Raw genomic sequence first — 15,483 nt, 5'->3', positions numbered from 1 at the left:
TGCAGAAGTGGGACAGGGAATAACCTAAAAATAAGGTTACAAGCAGTTTCAAGTGACCTTAGGACTCACCTTGAGGAAAGTACTTTATATGATAATCAGACCAGCCAAATACAAATGACAAAGATGTCCATTGTTAGAAGTTGTATAGCCTGTATCATTGAGTCTGTGTCAGAGGAAACAAAGAATGTGATATAAAAAATACACTTTCACTTTAATTAATACAAAATTTATTCTATGTTAAAAGAGTACATTTCTATATGGAGTTTTTGTACAATTCAGACATGTGCTTCCAGATGACTGACACTGTCTCAAACACTCAAGAGAGTGGAGGGCTACCTTAGCTTGGGAAACTTCAAAATCATTTAAATTTTCAATCGTTTACAGTTCTCATGGGATCTAATCAGTCTCCATAACTGACTTGGGATGGGGTGGGGAACAGAAAAAGAACGAATTGTTTATATCACCTTCCCTTCTCATCCCCTTAAAGCCAAATCAGTCAAAAAGTAGTAGGTGAATGAGAGCAACATTTAATCTCTCTTTAAATTATTCAATACTTGTAATCACAAATGATCTCACTATATTACAGTAGGAGTGGCCCCACAGTTAATGAGTAGCAAGATCCATTGCATGCCACTGGTCCCACCTCTATTGTTTTAATTTGCTCATAATCTTCTTAAATAAATTCCTTTGGAGATGATTCTTTTCTATGTTTCGGGTCAGTCCCGCCAGAGAATTTTTTTGGAAAGGTTAAAAATTATGGCCATTTTTGAGTTTTGTGTATGTAAAAATAAACTTTAAGACCTTTCTTTCCCATATGTTCCACATGCCTAACTTAATAGCAGTGGTGCACTGGAAGTTTTGTAATGCAAACAAATGCTAGACTGATCAGAAATACCAAAATACAAAGTCAAAAGTAGCTATGAAAACACTGAAGCAACTCTGAAGTTGTCATCATCATCACATTACTATTATGTCTCTGGAGTTTAGGGCAGAAACGAAGCTCCTCCACTCCTATCTGTTTCTGGCAAGTCTTTCAATGGTTCCCCAGCAGTGCCCAGGTTAAGCATTATCAAAAGTTACAATATCCCAGATTTCCAAAAAGGCTTAACCAAAGTTTTAAATTCCTGTACAGTAACTCCTCATTTAACATTGTTGTTTGGTTCGTGAAAAATACTACTTTAAGCGAAACGAAGTTAAGCGAATCTAATTTCCCATAAGAATTAATGTAAATGGGGGGGGGGCTTGGTTCCAGGGACATTGTTTAAAATTATTTAAAACATATATGTATATAATGTCTTTTGTCTGGCAAAAAAACAAACAATTTAATACTGGACTCCCCAATGAGGACTGTGAAGCTTAGTTGAGGCAGGGGTGTAGTGAGGTTGGAGCGCAGAGGCTTGCCCTTCTCCATTAGAGAATATACTCGTTTAAAGTCGGGCAATGTTCCGTTACAAGGTTGTTTGGCTTGCCCCATTCCGCCCGCCCAGCACTTCTGCTGGGGAGCGGGGTCGGGATGCAGGGGTTTACCCCACTTTACCTGCCCGGCATTCCAGCCGGGGAGGAGGGGGTCAGGGCATGAGAGCTTGCCCCATTCCACCCGCCCGGTGCTCCTGCCAGGGGCTTGCCCACTCCCTGGCTGGAATGCAGGTGGGTAAAGTAGGGTAAGCCCCTGCACCCCCAACCCCGCTCCCCAGCAGAAGTGCCAGGTGGGCGGAATGGGGCAAGCCAAACAACCTTGTAACGGAACAATGCCTGACTTTAAACAAGTATGTTCTCTAATGGATCAGCAACCTAATAATGAAACAGTGTTAACTGGGGCGACTTTAAGTGAGGAGTTACTGTAATTACTCACAAAGTGGTGGAGTTGCCTTAGGTGTGAGTTCTTTAATTTTTCAACCTCAATCTTGCACTAATGCTTTTTTTTTTTCCTAAATAGCATGCAGTATAATACGAAAACATAATTATATGGTAAAAATAAAGATAGTGGTATAGAATGTATTTCATAGCAAGAGTTAAAACCTGCAAAGAAGTGGCAAAAATTCAGTGGCACCATCAAGATGTATGTGTCTTACGGAGTAATCATGTAATATCACTAGGACCCTAACAAATTCATGGCCATGACAAATGCATCATGGACTGTGAAATCAGGTCTCTCTCCATGAAATCTGTTCTTTTTGTGTGCTTTTACCCTATAATATACAGATTTCACAGGGGAGACCAGCATTTCTCAAACTGGGGGTCCTGATGCAAAAGGGAGTTGCAGGGGTCACAAGATTACTCTAGGGGGGTGGTGACTCACAGTATTGCCACACTCACTTCTGTGCTGCCTTCAGAGCTAGGCAGCTGGCAGCTGTTGGTGGGGCACCTAGTTCTGAAGGCAGCGCCCAGCCAGCAGCAGTGCAGAAGTAAGGGTGACAATATCATACCATGCCATCTTTACTTCTGTGCAGTTGCTGGCAGTGGCTCTGCCGTCAGAGCTGGGCTCCCAGCCAGCAGCCGCCGCTCTCCGCTGCTCAGCTCTGAAGGCAGCACCACCACCAGCAGCTGTGCAGAATTAGGGGTAGCAATACAGCAACCCCCTTTACAATAACCTTGCAACTCCCCTCCACACACACCCGCACACCCACCCCCCTCCTTTTTGGGTCAGGACCCCTACAATTACAATATCATGAAATTTCAGATCTACATAGCTGAAATCATAAAATTTATTATTTTTAAAATCCTATAACTGAAATTGACCAAAATGGACTGTGAATTTGGTAGGGCCCTAATTATCACCTATAGTTTTCCTACCCTTTCTCCTTTAGCGTGAAATTCTCCCCTATGCAGAGGGTCCATCCAAAGCCTATGCACCACTTAAATGCCTCTTATCTCTCTCATGGCATATAAAGAAATAAAAGAATCTTGTTCAAATTACTGGCTAGTCCATACGTTAAAATTTGACACACATTAAGATGAAGTTTAGACATGAGGTCACAGAAATCACGGATTCTGGGACTTTCCGGGACCTTTGTGACTTCTGCAGCTCAGGCAGCCCCTAGGCCAGGCACATCGGCTACTGCTGGGGCAGTCTTGGGCCACTGCGCTCCCCTCCCTAAGTTGCAGCAGGAGTTTGGGTGTGGGAGGGGGTTGGGGGCTCTGGGCGGTGCTTACCTCGGGGCTGGGGGGGGGGGCTCCCCAGAAGTGGTGACATGTCTCTCCCTCAGCTCCTAGCAGATGGCTCCACCCGCAACCACCGCCCCCGCAGCTCTCATTGGCTGCAGTTCCTGGCCAACGGGGGCTGTGGACCTGGTGCTCAGGGTGTACGCAGCGTGCAGACCCATCTGGATGCACCTCCACCTGGAGGGAGCCACAAGGAGCCAGGTAAGGACCCTGCCAGCCCCGCCAACCCCCACACCCTCAGCATCAGCGGGGATCCCAGGCTGTGCGCCACTGCCCATCCCTAGAGCACCTGCAAAACTCCCCAAGCCATCCTCACCCAGAGCACCTGTGGGACCTCCGGGATGTGCCCCCACCCAAGATTTAGTCACGGGTATATAGTACAGGTCATGGACTTGTCATGGGCCATTAATTTTTGTTTACTGCCCATGATGGGTCCCTGACTTTTACTAAAAATACCTACGACTAAAACGTAGCCTTAATCATAGCTAAGTCTTTTTGGTTCTAGCTCCAGGATTCATGGAAAATACTCCATCAGTCCCCAAATTTATGAATACATACATTACAGAATGCCTTGTGCAGTCAAAGAATTGTTTAGAAAGTATGCCAATCTATACAATCCATCTACAAATATCTCTTTGCTTCAAAGTAGCAAATTCTGTAGTTACAAGTGTGCATATCTTGTATTGTATATAGTAAGAGAAAGGGCTATGTTGATCCAGAGTGTAACTCCACTGAAGCCTAGTGGATGATTTTGGTCAAACATGTCTTTTACCAATGAAAAACCTGAGGGTATGTCTACATCTACAATTTTGCAGCGCTGGTTGTTACAGCTGTATTAGTACAGCTGTATAGGGCCAGCGCTGCAGAGTGGCCACACTTACAGCAACCAGCGCTGCAAGTGGTGTTAGATGTGGCCACGCTGCAGCGCTGTTGCACACCGCGGGGAAGGAGACCTGCTTGGAGGGGGGGTCGGGGAACGCCAGAGCACACTGAGGGGAAGGAGACCTGCTTGGAGGGGGGGTCGGGGAACGCCAGAGCACACCGCGGGGAAGGAGACCTGCTTGGAGGGGGGGGTCGGGGAACGCCAGAGCACACCGCGGGGAAGGAGACCTGCTTGGAGAGCAGTGGAGTTTGCTTAATTACCAGAGAGGCTTCCTCAGGTATGCTGGGATACCTGCTTATTCCACGGAGGTCAACAAAAATGCTGGTGAGTGTCTACACCTGATGACCAGCGCTGGTGATCCAGCGCTGGATCCTCTACACCCGAGGCACGACCGGGTGTACGGCCAGCGCTACAAACAGGGAGTTGCAGCGCTGGTAATGCCCTGCAGGTGTATACACATCCTAAGTTGCAGCGCTGTAACCCCCTCACCAGTGCTGCAACTTTGTAGTGTAGACAAGGCCTGACACCTTAAAACAGTCCTCCTCTTCTATATAGTCTTTCCTCACTGTTATAATTTCTTTGTATGCTATTGGTATATCCTGCTTTATATACATTAATGAAATACAATTTCCAGCTACTTAGTAAGATAATTAACTTTAAAAATAAACTCCTAGCAAATAGCCTTATTGATCTTTTGAGGAAAGATACTATGTAAATCCCAAGTACATGGGACTGGATATAGGGCTAGTTCTTGCTTTCATCAGCTGTTCTTTTCTTCATTGCTGAAATCTTGTATTTCACATAAACACATCTTATCTTCTTTCATTCCATAATTATAATCTCTCAAGTAGAGAAAAACAAATTACAACAGCCTATTCTAAATGTTTTAACCTAGACACAGTCTTGAAATAGCATGCTGGATTTATTAGGAAGCCGCTTTGCAAAGACCCTATAAACTATGACCACATTGGATAAAGTTAGACTCAGTTTATAGTGGGAAGAGAAAGACTCTTTATTCATTTTATTTGGAATAAAGACGGTTACTCACCTTTGTAACTGTTGTTCTTCGAGATGTGTTGCTCATATCCATTCCAGTTAGGTGTGCGCACTGTGCGTGCACGTTCGTCAGAAGATTTTTACCCTAGCAACTCCGGTGGGCTGGCAGGTCTCCCCCTAGAATGGCACCGCCATGGCGCCTGATATATACCCCTACCGGCCCGTCCGCTCCTCAGTTCCTTCTTGCCGGCTACTCCGACAGTAGGGAAGGAGGGTGGGTGTGGAATGGATATGAGCAACACATCTCAAATAACAACAGTTACAAAGGTGAGTAACCGTCTTTTCTTTTTCGAGTGATTGCTCATATCCATTCCAATTAGGTGAATCCCAAGCCTTACCTAGGTGGTGGGGTCGGAGTGAGAAGTCGTGGCGTGGAGCACGGCGGCGCCAAAGGCCGCGTCATCTCTGGACTGCTGGACCAGGGCATAATGGGAAGCGAAAGTATGAACAGAGGACAAGGTCGCTGCCCTACAGATCTCCTGGATGGGCACGTGGGCGAGGAAAGCCGTTGATGAGGCTTGAGCCCTGGTAGAGTACGCAGTCACGTGGCCCAGAGGGGTATGAGCCAAGTCATAACAGGCTCGGATACAGGACGTCACCCACGAGGAGATTCTTTGAGATGGAGACGGGCAACCCTTTGACACGTTCCGCTACCGCCACAAAGAGTTGGGGGGATTTGTGGAACGGCTTGGTTCTCTCTATATAAAAGGCGAGCGTCCTACGGACGTCCAGTGAGTGAAGCTGCTGCTCCCTGCGGGACGAATGGGGTTTCGGGAAAAAGACACGGAGAAAGATCTCCTGGTTGACGTGAAAGGCCAAGACCACCTTGGGGAGAAAGGCTGGGTGCTGTCTCAGCTGCACCTTGTCCCTGTGGAACACAGTATACGGGGGATCTACTGTGAGGGCCTGGATCTCCGACATCCGTCTCGCGGAGGTGATGGCCACCAGGAAGGCGGTCTTCCAGGAGAGGTAGAGAAGGGAGCAAGTTGCCAAAGGCTCAAAGGGAGGGGACATGAGCCGGGCCAGAACCAGGTTCAGGTCCCAGGTGGGGGCAGGGCAGCGAATCTGTTGGTAAAGACGCTCCAGACCTTTAAGAAACCTAGTCACTATCGGGTGAGAAAGCAGAGATGGAGACTGCAGTGGGAAGGAAGTTCCGATTAGCACACCAGCATGTGAAGTGCTTCCATTTGGCCGAACACGTCACTCTGGTGGAAGGCTTCCTGCTCTCCAGGAGCACCTGACGCACTGGGGTAGAGCAATGCATTTCAGACAGGGTCAGCCACTCAGGAGCCACGCCGTGAGGTGCAGCGATTGAAGGTCCGGGTGACGGAGCCTGCCGTGGTCCTGAGTGATCAGGTCCAGGTGAAGAGGTAGGGGGACAGGGTCGGCCAGAGACAGGTCCAGCAACATGGAGTACCAATGTTGCCGGGGCCATGCTGGAGCTATCATGATCAAGCGGGCCCTGTCCCTGCCCACCTTCAGAAGGACCTTGTGGACGAGCAGGAACAGAGGGAATGCGTAGAACAGGTGCATCATCCATGGAATAAGGAAGGCGTCCGCTACCGAACCCGGTTCCAGGCCTTGAAAGGGGCAGAACATCTGGCACTTCCTGTTCCCTCGAGAAGCGAAGAGGTCCATCCGGGGACATCCCCACCTCCGGAAGAGAGAAAGGGCGACGTCCAGGCGAAGGGACCACTCGTGGGAAAGGAAGGATCTGCTCAGATGATCCGCCAACGTGTTCCGAACCCCGGGAAGGAAGGATGCGATGAGGTGACTGGAGTGGGCTATGCAGAAGTCCCAGAGCCTCACGGTCTCCTGACACAGAGAAGACGACCTCGTGCCGCCCTGCTTGTTTATATAATACATGGTCGTTGTGTTGTCAGTGAACACCGAGACACAGCGGCCCTGAAGTTGATGATGGAACGTTTGGCAAGCAAGGCGGACCGCCCTCAATTCCTGTACGTTGATATGGAGGGTCAGCTCGAGAGGTGACCACCGGCCTTGGGTCCGCAGGGTTCCGAGATGGGCCCCCCAGCCTAGATCTGAGGCATCCGTTGTCAGGGACACCGAGGGCTGGGGCGGATGGAACTGGAGCCTCACGCACACCACAGACTGATCCAGCCACCACTGCAGGGAACCTAATACGTCCTGGGGGACGGTGACAATCGTGTCCAGAGGGTGCCTGGCCGGACGGTACTGAGTGATGAGCCAGGACTGGAGAGGCCTCATGCGAAGCCGCACATATCCCATGACAAACGTGCAGGCCGCTATGTGGCCCAATAGAGTCAGGAAAGTGCGTATTGAGGTCAAGGGTGCTGCCTGCAGTCATTGTATGATGGCCGTCAAGGTCTGGAACCTTGACAGAGGAAGAATGGCTCTGGCCAGAGTAGAGTCCAGAAGGGCTCCAATAAACTCTATCCTCTGAGTGGGGATTAGTGTTGACTTTTCTATGTTGAGGATTAGACCCAAGCTCGCGAAAAGTCTGTTGACCATGCGGACGTGGCTGAGGACTTGTGCCTCTGATGATCCCCGTATCAGCCAGTCGTCGAGGTATGGGAATACATGTATGCGACTGCGACGAAGGTGGGCGACAACTACAGCCATACACTTGGTGAACATCCTCGGGGCCATAGAGAGGCCGAATGGGAGGACCGCGAATTGATAGTGGCGGCGGTTGACCACGAACCGAAGGAACCATCCGTGGGGTGGGAAGATGGCTATATGAAAGTATGCGTCTTGCATGTCGAGGGCGACATACCAGTCTCCAGGATCCAAGGATGGGATAATGGTCCCCAAGGATACCATACAGAACTTCAACTTCACCACATATCTGTTGAGTTCCCGCAGGTCGAGGATAGGCCTGAGACCTCCCTTGGCTTTGGGGATCAGAAAGTAACAGGAATAAAACCCCTTGCCCCGCTCGCTCTCTGGAACCTCCTCTATGGCTCTTTGGCGAGGAGCGTTCACACCTCCTGAAGAAGGAGTTGCTCGTGAGAGGGGTCCCTGAAGAGGGACGAGGGAGGGTGCAAAACGAATTGCAGATGGTATCCAACTTGCAACGTGCGTAAGATCTATCGGTCGGATGTTAGCTGGGACCACGCAGGGAGGAAAAACGAAAGACGGTTGGAATACTGGAGCTCCGGAGGGAGGCCAGAGACCTGTAGCCAGGAAATGCGGCACATGGTAATGCCAGAAGCTAGAGTCCTGGCGGCTGAATCTGCGGCGTCCAGAGATGCTTGTAGGGAAGTTCTCGCTACCTTCTTGCCCTCGTCAAGGATCGCAGCGAATTCCTGACGCGCATTTTGCGGAAGCAGCTCCTTAAATTTGTCCGCTGCTGCCCAGGTGTTGTAAGTGTAGCGGCTAAGGAGAGCCTGTTGATTGGACACCCGAAGCTGGAGGGCGCCCGCAAAATAGATCTTTCGGCCGAGCAGGTCCATGCGCCTCGCTTCCTTAGACTTTGGTGCCGGGGCCTGTTGGCCATGGCACTCCCTCTCGTTCACAGATTGTACAACGAGGGAGCACGGGGGCGGGTGAACATATAGATACTCATACCCCTTCGAGGGCACCATGTATTTGCACTCCACTCTGCGTGCAGCGGGGGGAACGGATGCCGGTGATTGCCAGATGGTATTGGCATTGGCCTGAACGGTCCAGATGAAAGGAAGGGCGACTTGAGTGGGTGTATCGGCAGATAATATGCTCACCACCGGATCCTCAATTTCTGAGACCTCCTCAGCCTGTAAGTAAGTTCATGTTCTGTGCCACGCACCTGAGGAAGTCCTGATGCACCCTGAGGTCAAGCGGAGGAGGGCTGGTAGATGTCATTCCAGCCACTGCTTCATCCGGGGAGGATGATGAGGAGACATCTGGCAGGAGTGGATCTGCAGGAGGCTCTGCCTGGAGCACTGCATCCGACTCTGGAGGGAGATCAGGGTCCTGACGGTGAGACAACCCCTCCTCTGCGGGGGAGGACGAGACAATGTGGCCTCTGGAGCCCTGTGTTCAGATGCCGTCGAACGCGGGGGAATCTGCTGAGGGCCTTGGGCTTGATGATACGCCCAGGGAGTCCAGAAGCCCCACTGTTGTGGTCCATGTTCCTGAGGGGGGGGGATCATGGAAGAGAGCAGCAGGCCTGTCAGTGTCCATGGCGTACGCGCTGTCTGTTTGAGAGGAGACAGATGGTTGTCGGGACGGCCAGGGAGGAGCTGAACGGGACTGATATGGGTCCCTCGCTCTAGACGGCGGAGACCTCCTCGGTGCCGGTGCCGGGAGTCATAGCGGTGTTGGGATCGAGATCGAGACCGGGACCTGCCACCAGCGTGGTGCCGGGAGGTCAACCAGGATCTAGAACATCGCCAAGCACTGTTTGAACCCTGGCGAACTGGGCATGAGCCTGGCGCCGGGGAGGGCTAGAGCCCAAGCCCGCTAACTATATACAATAAGTAAATACAACTAATATTCTATACTCTAGCTACAACTACAACTAAATACAACTAATAAACAACGATACAATGGAGAGCTAGGGACGTGGAGGACAGCTATGCCGCGCTTCACAGTTCCAACGACCGACACGGCGGTAAGAAGGAACTGAGGAGCAGACGGGCCGGCAGGGGTATATATTAGGCGCCATGGCAGCACCACTGTAGGGGGCGACCTGCCGGCCCGCCGGAGTTGCTAGGGTAAAAATCTTCCGACAAACGTGCACGCACGGCGCACACACCTAACCGGAATGGATATGAGCAATCACTCGAAGAAGAACTGTAGGTCTCAAACTGCTGTTGAACATTTATCTGGCAGCCTCACTCAGAGAGCCCAAAAGAAGTCACACTCCAGATGCAACATGTCATCATGGGTGAAGCGCCTAGAAAGTTCAAACTCGGCCAAAAGGTTAATTATTTGTGTCTATGTACTAACCACGTCACACTTTTCACTAATATGACCAAGTATGATACGGTGAATTACTAGCTAAAATCTCATGCATCTAAGCTGTAGCAATACTGAAGGAGCCTTCACCCATGTCAGTTCCGAGCTTATGGAAGAATTGATCCTGGGTGGGGCCAGGGAAGATAAATACACCCAAATAGAGTAACAATTCATTTAAGGCAACTATTTCTTATAGTCTCTTTTCATTATGGACATTCCATCTTAAACAAACACAAAATTTTTTATGGACCACAGCCTGGCTAATCAGTGAAAAACTACATTCAACAGTAAGTATATCCCCTAAAGAGTAAGAGAATAAACCTGAAATGTCAGATATACCTTGTCATATGAATTTTAGAATATAATTTTAAATAAGACAGACACCTAGCTAACTACAGGACATTATAATGCATAATCTCAGTGAATATATGACAGCACAATGACACACTAACTGCTCCAAAGTAACCATTATGGTCTTGCATATCTATGTGATAAACTTCCCTACTAGTAAATGATTAGAGCTGTTGTGCCCAGGCAACCATTATCATCTGCAGCAGGAAGTCTCAAACATTTTCATAGAATGAACTACATTTTGGAGAGATTGTCTAGAAGACTTCGTTTTACTTTCTAAAACTATTTTTCTGCGATAAGCAACTTAACACCCAGCCTCCAGTAACTACATCAACCATTTATATAGAAAATACAGCATCATGTAACCAGCAAGCTGTCTACTAACAAGTGTTTTGTGGACCACATTTGGAGAAATGCTGATCTACAGCATTGAACAATCTCCTTTTAGAAGAAATATCTTTTTAAAAAACCCCAGAAGACTGATGGCTTCTTCAGAGCAATCATCAGCTACCTGCCAAATATAGTGCACTCCTGAAGTCTCTAAATACGCACTTTAATGATAGTTTGTATTTGCTTCTAATATATCAACTTTGCATTACATGGCTTCTAGGGCACAGAGACACATTATGGTACAGAAAGCAAATGCAACTTATCCAATTTGACCCTCAGTTACAAGTAATCAAGTCAAATGGAAACTCTGCGCACACAGAAAGATGACACAGGGAGGGGAACAAAAATAGAACCTTTGTAGTTTGTTTTAAAGCCTATGAAAGAGTAGTTCAGTTTCTGTTCACATTACAAACCCCCAAAACATATTGAAAGAACTATAATCAAATGATATTAAGGGGCTGAAAAAGTGGAAGAAAGAACTAGAGAACTCAGGGTTAAGCATGCAATTACAATTGCCTGAGTGAGAGCAGATATTGTAACTGATCTTTTCCCACATCAGGGGACCTGAGAACAGGTCAGATTGTTCAGCATCTTAACTACAATACCGGCTGTGGACAAAACAACAAAAGAGGAGAAACCACTTCAGCGCTTATTCTGAATTTCTATTATCTCTATCATTTTAAGACAAATGCAATATTATTTTAACAGTTGTTTTACGTGGATTTAAGAAGAAATGATCAAAGAGACCCCAATATAGGACATAATTTTAAACCATTAAAAGCTACTGGAAAATATACTCTGGGTTTTAAGTGTTAATCCACAACTCTGTTGCAGAGAATTTTTAAACCATCACCACGAATGTATAGCCTCCATTTATGTACAACCTTATAGAACTCTTCTGCGGAGTCAGCAAGACAAAGTTAAAAGGCAGTGATGAACTATAAAATTTGCATATGTATCATACACAACTTTCTCAAAGTTTGTCAACTTTCTCAAAGTGTTTGCAGCTGCTGTTTTCATCTACAGAACAGTTATATGAAACACTTAACATTTTAAAAATTGTGCAAGAATCAAGTTCACTGAGACACACAAAGCCTTAAATGCAAAAACATTTACAGCCAAGTATTTGAAAATCAGTTCCATCTACTTGGTCAAACCTGAAGGGATTCAGGGATTCATACTCCCTCTGAAAGAACTGATAGTGTCATTAACACCTGAAGCATAATACAGAATGCTAATCCCTGCTTTAATGTAGTGAGGTCATTAGTAGCTGCAGGAAAAACAAATTTTGTTTGGGATGGTAAAAGGCCTTTAAATTCCTTTAAAAGTATTTATTTTTGTAATTTTTAAAGCTTGTACATATGTAAATGGATCTGGGACCTCAAACAGTCTATTTTATTTATTTTGTAAACATTTATAACCATAGCAGTGAGGTACTTGTTTACAGAGTCAAAGAAAGAACATTAAATTCAATAAAACAAGGACAACAAAATACTAAAATGTTACACCAAATAAATTTGTCTTGCACTGCACCCTGAAGACTGTTAGACCTTAGGTCCAGTAAGCCAAAGGGAAAAATGGTTACTCATCTCAAAGAACAACAGTTACAGAAAGGTGTGTTGCTCATATCTATTCCAGTTAGGTGTGTACGCATGCTGTGTGCACGGAAGTTGGAAACTTCTCCCTAGCAGTTGCCCATCAAGCCAGCTGGGGAGCCCCCTGGAGTGGCGCTGATATGGCGATCTATATAAGATCCTGCCGGCCCGACCTCCCTTCAGTTCCTTCTTGCCGGCTACTCTGACAGAGGGGAAAGGTGGGGGGGAATGGAATAGATATGAGCAACACATCTTGGAGAACAACAGTTACAGCAAGGTAAGTAACCATTTTTTCTTCAAGTGATTGCTCATATCAATTCCAGTTAGGTGACTCCCAAGCCTTACCTTGGAAGTGGGGTCAGAGTCAAGGAACTGCAGATTGGAGGATCGCTCTGCCAAAGGCCGCATCGTCCCACGAGTGCTGAACGATGGCACTGTGGGATGTGAAGGTGTGAACGGAGGCCCATGTGGCGGCTCTGCAGATTTCCTGGAGCGGAATGTGCACCAGAAAAGCAGCTGATGATGCCTGAGCCCTCGTAGAGTGAGCCATGACAGCAGGCGGAGGGACATTTACCAAGTTGTAGCATGCACGAATACATCCCATGATCCGGTGATCCATGAAGATATTTGCTGAGAGGAAACTGGAGTGCCTTTCATTCGCTCCTCGATGGCAACAAATAACTGGGTTGTTTTACGGAAGAGCTTTGTTTGGTCTATATAGAAAGTGAGTGCCCTTCTAACATCCAGGGAATGGAGATGCTGTTCCCGAAGGCCAGCATGCGGTTTGGGGTAGAAAACCGGCAGGAAGATATCCTGGCTAACATGGAAGCAGGACATCACTTTTGGCAGAAAGGCCAGGTGAGGCCTTAGTTGAATCTTATCTTTATGAAAAATGGTATAAGGCGGATCACAGGTGAGAGCCCGTAGTTCAGACTGTTATACAAAGCACACGAGATCTTTTCAGGAGAAGGCACATACACAGCATTTATTGAGAAGACAACAGTTAGCATATGCTTTTTAGTGTCTCTCTCTCTCTCACACACACACTTTCCTACCAGTGATGTTTATAGTTACCAGTCTGTTGTAGTTCGAGTCAATCTAATGGCCAGTTAGATTGAGCACGAGTGTGGAGCTGGGCTCTTCGGTCGATCCGATGCTCCAAGGCTTTGCAGGACTGAACCCGAAGTTCCATAACAAAACACCCCAGCTTTATAGCTGTAAATTCCCATTTGAGTCCATGCATTTTGCAATGTCATCCTGTGATCATTAGTCCTTAAGTGGCGTTATCATTTGATGGTTATTGTCGGGCTTCCCATCGTTATCTCCTATTTGTTGTCTCGCCTTCGGGGGTGCCTGCCTCACTTTGAGGTCATCAGTGCTGCTAACGTGTTTAGCATCGGATACAATGGATGTTTTCTGATTGTCTTCTGGTCTTTCCAAGTTTCCTACTTCTTCTTGACCATTTGGATATTTGTGATGGCTTGCACACTTTTTCCTGATGCATACATTCCTCATTCACACAAACAATCTCTTACAGAAACCTTCAAAGGTATACAGACAGTAGTATTGTATATTTAGCAGAATACATTGTAAATCAAGCCTTGCTAAATCTTATAACTAAAACAATTAACACTGGGGCTTCAGGCCCTCAACATTCCTCTAATCTCCTTAACAGAGACACAAGATCCTGTCTCTTACTTACTAAAACCTTAAAACAAAAAAAATGTGCATTTAACTAGATTTGTAATACATATAAGGAAACCATAGTAGACATTATAACTTATCCTAAAACAAAACGGTGACCACAATCAGTCATAAGGATTGTTCTGGTCTGTTATTCCTTTCTGCTATTCAAAAAGGGTGGCTGACAGGATGAAATCAAATCATACATTAATTCTTATGGGACATTATAAAATCCTGCTCCTACAACATGTGCTCCTCAAGTTCCAAGTCTGAAGAGGAAAGTTAGAATTTCTCAGGAAACAGAGGGGCTGTTCCTGTATGTGAGGGTTTTGATGGGGAGCCATCCTCGGGGAAGTATATAGTATAGAATAAGGAGATCTGAAGGCCAATGAGGTAATCACTACTCTCAGCGTTGAAGCCAACTGCACTGACAACACTGAAGACTTCAGTGGTGCTGATCACACTGGCAGAGCTGACCGTGCCTGATGAGTCAGGTATGGGGAAAACACTGGCAGTGCCAGAAGTATCTGCACCAAGGGTATTGGGTGCATCAACTGTACTGACAACATCAAGGGTGTTGATGGTGCCGAAGACCTTGTACCAGTCAATATTGGAGCTGGATGCAGCAGTAATGGAGAACCTGGTAAATGGAGACACGAGATCCCTTGCAGACAAGACAACTCAAGGAGATGAAGGCACCGAGACATGCAAGTGCTGTACTATCAGTGCGTGCAGCTCCAGTGGAGCTAGTAGTGCTGACAATGCCAAGATGATCTGGATTGGTTGTACAGATGAAGAAGGGCCTGGTAAAGATAAAGGCACCAGACTCATCAGCTTCAGAGGAGCCAGAGTCAACAGTGCTGCCTCTGACACAGCCAGTACATGTTTGTGTTTACAATGCTTCGAACTGGTAGCAGAGGAATTACTGGAAGGCTGGCTTGGTGAAAACACAAATTTTGAATGTTTATCAGCATTGGAAAGCTTTAGGGTGTTTTAAGAAGGTCAACTGTGAGGAGGAAGAGCAAAGTTTTTCTCCTGGCTTGCACTTCGAGTTGTAGGCAGCTGAAGCGGCATTTTTTGTTGGTTTGGAATCAGTCAACTTCTGTCACCTCATGTTCAGGATCCAGTTCTGATGCGGGATACAAGGTTTCCTTTATTAGGTGAACTTTTAGGTGGCAGGCCCTCTGCTTTTTTGTTCTGGTAGGAAAGGATGTACACATTGTATATTTGTTCCTCACATGTTCTTCCCCTAGGTAGTTTAAGAAGCTGTTTTGCCTGTCCATGACAACAGTAACCACCATGAACATAGAACACTGCTTGAAACCTGGTTTATTTGTTTTTAAATAGTAATTCCCTAGATATCTACACAGAATACTAAACTAATTAACTAAAACATTAAAAACGATCTAAACTAGATACGAAGTTTTTCAGAACACACTG

The 15,483-nt window shown here is 46.9% G+C and overlaps 1 protein-coding gene across 19 annotated transcripts in view; it reads right to left on the bottom strand.

Annotated features, from left to right (window-relative positions):
- ADD3 (adducin 3) overlaps window positions 1-15,483 on the bottom strand; it is a 184,497-nt gene that overhangs the window by 86,654 nt on the left and 82,360 nt on the right. For 2 of the 19 annotated variants that reach the window (XM_030568094.1, XM_030568105.1), the window contains exon 1: window positions 70-163. The exons of the other annotated variants lie outside the window; for them this stretch is intronic. The gene's annotated coding sequence lies outside the window, so the exon portion shown is untranslated. Of the gene's footprint in view, window positions 1-69; window positions 164-15,483 lie in introns of those variants that run through there. 19 annotated transcript variants of the gene reach the window in all.

Source organism: Gopherus evgoodei, chromosome 7 (genome assembly GCF_007399415.2).
Source record: "Gopherus evgoodei ecotype Sinaloan lineage chromosome 7, rGopEvg1_v1.p, whole genome shotgun sequence".
Taxonomy (NCBI): Eukaryota; Metazoa; Chordata; order Testudines; family Testudinidae; genus Gopherus; species Gopherus evgoodei.
This window is presented reverse-complemented; position numbering and strand designations above follow the sequence as displayed.